General features: G+C 51.0%; 1 long non-coding RNA gene across 1 annotated transcript in view; it reads right to left on the bottom strand.

The window, feature by feature from the left end:
- Positions 1-7,779, bottom strand: part of LOC138770775 (uncharacterized) — a 170,833-nt gene that overhangs the window by 108,243 nt on the left and 54,811 nt on the right. The window lies entirely within an intron of this gene.

The following is a 7,779-nucleotide window of genomic DNA, read 5'->3' as shown; positions in this document are numbered from 1 at the left end:
TAGTCCGGCACAAGCTCCTCCACAAGTCTGATAGTTCTGCAGAACATGGGAGACCCGGAAGCTGATATAGAAGACCCCCCACATCCATACACGTCACTGTCCCACCAGACTCGTTCTTGTTCCCCGGGAGACATCACTGAACCCTTAAAGGCAAATATTAGAAAACGCAGAAACCTTTTAAGTCCAAGGAAATCAGTTTTGATTGCAAATAAAGAGAAAGGAAAGAAGAATCCGATGCCTATGGGGGGGAGCTCAGCCTCCATTCACACACAGCGTATTGTATCCAGGATCTCTAGCCTGTTACTATGTATTACTCTACAGGGGTGACAGATGGCGGAGATCAGGACAATGGACAAGATGTGACCACTGACCACCACAGCGGATACTCACAGCACAGCCCGGATCACAGGCCGACAGCACAACACATACCCAATGCCATGTATCCTATCCAACCCAGCACTCGCCAGCTGCTGCACAGCTACAACTCCCATCCTGCCCCAAAAGATTAACCCATGGCTCTCCAGCTGCTGCACAACTACAACTCCCATCCTGCCCTGGCACCCAGAAGATTAACCCATGGCTCTCCAGCTGCTGCACAACTACAACTCCCATCCTGCCCCAAAAGATTAACCCATGGCTCTCCAGCTGCTGCACAGCTACAACTCCCATCCTGCCCCAAAAGATTAACCCATGGCTCTCCAGCTGCTGCACAACTACAACTCCCATCCTGCCCTGGCACCCAGAAGATTAACCCATGGCTCGCCAGCTGCTGCACAGCTACAACTCCCATCCTGCCCCAAAAGATTAACCCATGGCTCTCCAGCTGCTGCACAACTACAACTCCCATCCTGCCCTGGCACCCAGAAGATTAACCCATGGCTCGCCAGCTGCTGCACAACTACAACTCCCATCCTGCCCCAAAAGATTAACCCATGGCTCCCCAGCTGCTGCACAACTACAACTCCCATCCTGCCCTGGCACCCAGAAGATTAACCCATGGCTCTCCAGCTGCTGCACATCTACAACTCCCATCCTGCCCCAAAAGATTTAACCCATGGCTAACCTACTGCTGCAGAACTACAACTCCCATCCTGCCCTAAAAGATTAACCCATGGCTCTCCAGCTGCTGCAATGCACGTCTGGAGGCTGTGATGATCACTATGTTGGGGCACACTGCCCAGCCTGTGGCCTGTCTGCTCCCTGAGTTTTACCTCTGCTGCTAACTCTTGAGCCCTTCACCAGTTACTACTAGTAACCCAAGAAAGAGGAGGGGGATACAAACACTAGGTGCCCAAACCTCACACCATAGGATTCTGTTGACTCATTTACAACGAATGTACCATCAATATTAGCCATGTATAGAACGGCGCCGGTGCCGCGGTCCATTTTTTGTACTGCAGCCTGGTGTCCCGTGTACGGCGCTGTTCTATTCACAGGTGCCAGGTCGGGGCATTAGAATCAATGGGGCCACGTCATAGAAGGGCAGGGGTTTCCTCGAGTGCCTCATCCCCGGCGTGATACCCGAGAATAGAACAGCTCCATACACGGGAAACGGGCCGCGGTATGATGCGGAGCTGCTGCCCCCCAGTAGGATGCGGAGCTGCTGCCCCCAGTAGGATGCGGAGCTGCTGCCCCCCAGTAGGATGCGGAGCTGCTGCCCCCAGTAGGATGCGGAGCTGCTGCCCCCAGTAGGATGCGGAGCTGCTGCCCCCCAGTAGGATGCGGAGCTGTTGCCCCCCAGTAGGATGCGGAGCTGTTGCCCCCAGTAGGATGCGGAGCTGCTGCTCGCAGTATGGTGCGGAGCTGCTGCCCCCAGTAGGATGCGGAGCTGCTGCCCCCAGTAGGATGCGGAGCTGCTGCTCCCAGTATGGTGCGGAGCTGCTGCCCCCAGTAGGATGCGGAGCTGCTGCCCCCAGTAGGATGTGGAGCTGCTGCCCCGAGTAGGATGCGGGGCTGCTGCCCCCAGTAGGATGCGGAGCTGTTGCCCCCAGTAGGATGCGGAGCTGCTGCTCCCAGTATGGTGCGGAGCTGCTGCCCCCAGTAGGATGCGGAGCTGCTGCCCCCAGTAGGATGCGGAGCTGCTGCCCCCAGTAGGATGCGGAGCTGCTGCCCCCAGTAGGATGCGGAGCTGCTGCCCCTAGTAGTATGCGGAGCTGCTGCCCCCAGTAGGATGCGGAGCTGCTACCCCCAGCATGCGCTGACAACCTCTGGGAGTTATATCTCTGTAGTAGCTGTGAAGACGCAGATTGGCCCCAAATATTCTATACTGCCCCCCTCTACTGAGTTTCATCTCCTGATACGTTATTGATTTTTTATTTCTCATCTCCGCAAACTGGATCCATTAGCGCCACCCTGGTGATGACGCGACCAATCAAAGGGCCCCGCGATCTGACCTGGACCTGGTATCGGTGAACACCGTGGTTAACTTCCGAGGGAGCTCCTTCTGAGCCCGCACCTCCTCCTGTAGCAGTATCCCCCCTTTTCTGATGTGCAGGCCTGTGTGAGCGCCCCCTGGAGATCACAGAGCGGAGCGCAGATGAATAGAACAGCTCCATACACAGGAAACGGGCCACGGTTCAAAAAACAGACCGCGGCACCAGCTTCCCCACGCCGATGCTGTTCTATACATGGGTAATACTAAAGTCGAATGTACCTCATGGTACATTTACTTTAAGGTCCGTTTATGTCACCACCTGAGAAACCATATGGTGTGAAGCGGGGGTGGATCTGCTTGCTTCCTCGGGGGTGGGTCCTGCTTGCTTCCTCGGGGGTGGGTCCTGCTTGCTTCCTCGGGGGTGGGTCCTGCTTGCTTCCTCGGGGGTGGGTCCTGCATGGATACTTTGGGGGGGGGGGGGGTCCTGCTTGGATACTCGTGGTCGGGGGTTAGATCTAAAACTAAGTACCATAAATCCTAGTGGGTGTAACAGGTGTTAGTCCCTAATGCACCCATCTATCCAACATGGTGTGGTCCCATAACCAGCCACGATCCCAGCAACAAATTACAACAAAGGGTCACATGACTTCCATTTATTACAGTTCATTACCTTGCTGCACAATGGATCCACACAATAGTCGTCTCACATTAAGTGATTATTGTATCTTTCCCATTGTAAGTGTCCATGAAGCTCGGTTATTACAGAATTATCCGGGAACTTGAGACGGAGCTGACGGTGAAGGCGACACCTGAGATCCGAACTCTTGTGAAGCCAGACAAAGACCCCGAATGTGTCGGTCATTGTGCAAAATCTCCATGGCGTCTGCTCCTTGTTGGTGTTTACCAGAATACCACAACAATAGGGACTTGTCCCTGAGCCTATATATATATATATATATATATATATATATATATATATATATATATATATATATACACACACACACACACACACACACACAAACTCACACACACACACACACACACACTGAGAAGAACACCAGGAAATATTAGAGTGGTAAATCACCTGCCCTGGCTGGGAACGCACCATGAGACCTGGGTGTATATATATATATATATATATATATATATATATATATATATTATACACCGGCCACTTTATTAGGTACACCTGTCCAACTGCACGTTACCACTTAATTTCTAATCAGCCAATCACATGGCGTCAACTCAGTGCATTTAGGCATGTAGACATGGTCAAGACAATCTCCTGCAGTTCACACCGAGCATCAGTATGGGGAAGAAAGGTGATTTGAGGGCCTTTGAACGTGGCATGGTTGTTGGTGCCAGAAGGGCTGGTCTGAGTATTTCAGAAACTGCTGATCTACTGGGATTTTCACGCACAACCATCTCTAGGGTTTACAGAGAATAGTCCGAAAAAGAAAAACCATCCAGTGAGCGGCAGTTCTGTGGGCGGAAATGCCTTGTTGATGCCAGAGGTCAGAGGAGAATGGGCAGACTGGTTCCAGCTGATAGAAAGGCAACAGTGACTCAAATAGCCAACCGTTACAGCCAAGGTAGGCAGAAGAGCATCTCTGAACGCACAGTACGGCGAACTCAGAGGCAGATGGGCTACAGCAGCAGAAGACCACACCGGGGGCCACTCCGCTCAGCTAAGAACAGGAAACTGAGGCTACAATTTGCACAAGCTCATCGAAATTGGACAGTAGAAGATTGGAAAAACGTTGCCTGGTCTGATGAGTCTCGATTTTTGCTGCGACATTCGGATGGTAGGGTCAGAATTTGGCGTCAACAACATGAAAGCATGGATCCATCCTGCCTTGTATCAGCGGTTCAGGCTGGTGGTGGTGGTGTCATGGGGTGGGGAATATTTTCTTGGCACTCTTTGGGCCCCTTGGTACCAATTGAGCATGGTTGCAACGCCCCAGCCTACCTGAGTATTGTTGCTGACCATGTCCATCCCTTTATGACCACAATGGACCCAACATCTGATGGCTACTTTCAGCAGGATAATGCGCCATGTCATAAAGCTAGAATCATCTCAGACTGGTTTCTTGAACATGACAATGAGTTCACTGTACTCCAATGGCCTCCACAGTCACCAGATCTCAATCCAATAGAGCATCTTTGGGATGTGGTGGAACAGGAGATTGGCATCATGGATGTGCAGCCGACAAATCTGCGGCAACTGTGTGATGCCATCATGTCACTATGGACCAAAATGTCTGAGGAAGCTTCCAGCACCTTGTTGAATCTATGCCACCAAGAATTGAGGCAGTTCTGAGGGCAAAAGGGGGTCCAACACGTTACTAGCATGGTGTACCTAATAAAGTGGCCGGTGAGTGTATATATATATGTTTGTGGGGTCACTGAGGCTGCAGTACATCATCCAGGCCCTTACACCTGGGAGCCCCACCGCAACATAAGAGACCGGTAGTGCTATCTATGGAATACAGTGATGCACAATGACATCACTCTACAATTCTACAACAGAGTGACATCACTACATTGATAGTATATATGTAATACAATAACACATTATGGTACCTGTGCAATGAGGTCATCACAAAGAGTGATGTCACTCTACAATGGATATTATATATGCAATAGAAAAACAACTGTACAATGAAGACATCACTTAGTATGACATCACTGTATATATGAAATACAATGGCGTATTATAACTGCACAATGATGTCATCACCTAGTATGACATCACTCTACACAGGTGTATATATGAGATACAATGGTGCTCTATAATAACAGCATAATGATGTCATCACACAGCCAGTGATGTCACTTTACAATGGATATAGTATATGGAACACAATAATGCATTATAATTTCACAATGATGTAATGAAAGTCAGTTCCCACTACACTAGATCATCTATATGGGAGCAATGAGCAGTGATGTCATCATATAAGGTGACATCACTCAGCAACACTCTATCCTTTCTTGCATTGTTGTATACACAGTAGATCTTATACAGTGAGGTAGTTAGACTGTAGGGACAAGGAAAGTTTCTGCCCCCAGGAGCCTCAACCTATATATACTGACACTGACACCAGGAGCCTCCACCTATAGATACTGACACTGACACTGGGAGCCTCCACCTATAGATACTGACACTGACACTGGGAGCCTCCACCTATAGATACTGACACTGACACTGGGAGCCTCCACCTTTAGATACTGACACTGACACCAGGAGCCCCCACCTATAGATACTGACACTGACACCAGGAGCCCCCACCTATAGATACTGACATTGGGAGCCTCCACCTATAGATACTGCCACTGCCACTGGGAGCCTCCACTTATAGATACTGACACCGGGAGCCTCCACCTATAGATACTGACACTGACACCAGGAGCCTCCACCTATAGATACTGACACTGACACTGGGAGCCTCCACCTATAGATACTGACACTGACACTGGGAGCCTCCACCTATAGATACTGACACTGACACTGGGAGCCTCCACCTATAGATACTGCCACTGCCACTGGGAGCCTCCACCTATAGATACTGCCACTGCCACTGGGAGCCTCCACTTATAGATACTGGCACCGGGAGCCTCCACCTATAGATACTGACACTGGGAGCCTCCACCTATAGATACTGACACTGGGAGCCTCCACCTATAGATACTGACACTGGGAGGCTCCACCTATAGATACTGACACTGGCACCGGGAGCCTCCACCTATAGATACTGACACTGGGAGCCTCCACCTATAGATACTGACACTTGCACCGGGAACCTCCACCTATAGATACTGACACTGGCACCGGGAACCTCCACCTATAGATACTGACACTGGGAGCCTCCACCTATAGATACTGACACTGGCACCAGGAGCCTCCACCTATAGATACTGACACTGACACTGGGAGCCTCCACCTATAGATACTGACACTGACACTGGGAGCCTCCACCTATAGATACTGACACTGACACTGGGAGCCTCCACCTATAGATACTGACACTGACACTGGGAGCCTCCACCTATAGATACTGACACTGGGAGCCTCCACCTATAGATACTGACACTGGGAGCCTCCACCTATAGATACTGACACTGGGAGCAGGAGCCTCCACCTATAGATACTGACACTGGCACCGGGAGCCTCCACCTATAGATACTGACACGGGCACTGGGAGCCTCCACCTATAGATACTGACACTGACACCGGGAGCCTCCACCTATAGATACTGACACTGACACCGGGAGCCTCCACCTATAGATACTGACACTGGCACTGGGAGCCTCCACCTATAGATACTGACACTGGCACTGGGAGCCTCCACCTATAGATACTGACACTGGCACCGGAAGCCTCCACCTATAGATAATGACACTGGGAGCAAGAGCCTCCACCTATAGATACTGACACTGGCACTGGGAGCCTCCACCTATAGATACTGGCACTGGAAGCCTCCACCTATAGATACTGACACTGGCACTGGAAGCCTCCATCTATAGATACTGACACTGGCATCGGGAGCCTCCACCTATAGATACTGACACTGGCATCGGGAGCCTCCACCTATAGATACTGACACCAAGCCGGGATTCCTAAAGTCCTGTAGCCTGCTGCGGCCGGCTTACTACATTACCTATAGACACTGACACCGGGAGCCTCCACCTATAGATACTGACACTGGGAGCCTCCACCTATAGATACTGACACTGGGAGCCTCCACCTATAGATACTGACACTGGGAGCCTCCACCTATAGATACTGACACTGGGAGCAGGAGCCTCCACCTATAGATACTGACACTGGCACCGGGAGCCTCCACCTATAGATACTGACACGGGCACTGGGAGCCTCCACCTATAGATACTGACACTGACACCGGGAGCCTCCACCTATAGATACTGACACTGACACCGGGAGCCTCCACCTATAGATACTGACACTGGCACTGGGAGCCTCCACCTATAGATACTGACACTGGCACTGGGAGCCTCCACCTATAGATACTGACACTGGCACCGGAAGCCTCCACCTATAGATAATGACACTGGGAGCAAGAGCCTCCACCTATAGATACTGACACTGGCACCGGAAGCCTCCACCTATAGATAATGACACTGGGAGCAAGAGCCTCCACCTATAGATACTGACACTGGCACTGGGAGCCTCCACCTATAGATACTGGCACTGGAAGCCTCCACCTATAGATACTGACACTGGCACTGGAAGCCTCCATCTATAGATACTGACACTGGCATCGGAAGCCTCCACCTATAGATACTGACACTGGCACTGGGAGCCTCCACCTATAGATACTGGCACTGGAAGCCTCCACCTATAGATACTGACACTGGCACTGGAAGCCTCCATCTATAGA

This window comes from Dendropsophus ebraccatus, chromosome 13 (genome assembly GCF_027789765.1).
Source record: "Dendropsophus ebraccatus isolate aDenEbr1 chromosome 13, aDenEbr1.pat, whole genome shotgun sequence".
Taxonomy (NCBI): Eukaryota; Metazoa; Chordata; class Amphibia; order Anura; family Hylidae; genus Dendropsophus; species Dendropsophus ebraccatus.
Note: the sequence above shows the minus strand (reverse complement) of the source record. Positions and strands in the feature narration are given on the sequence as shown.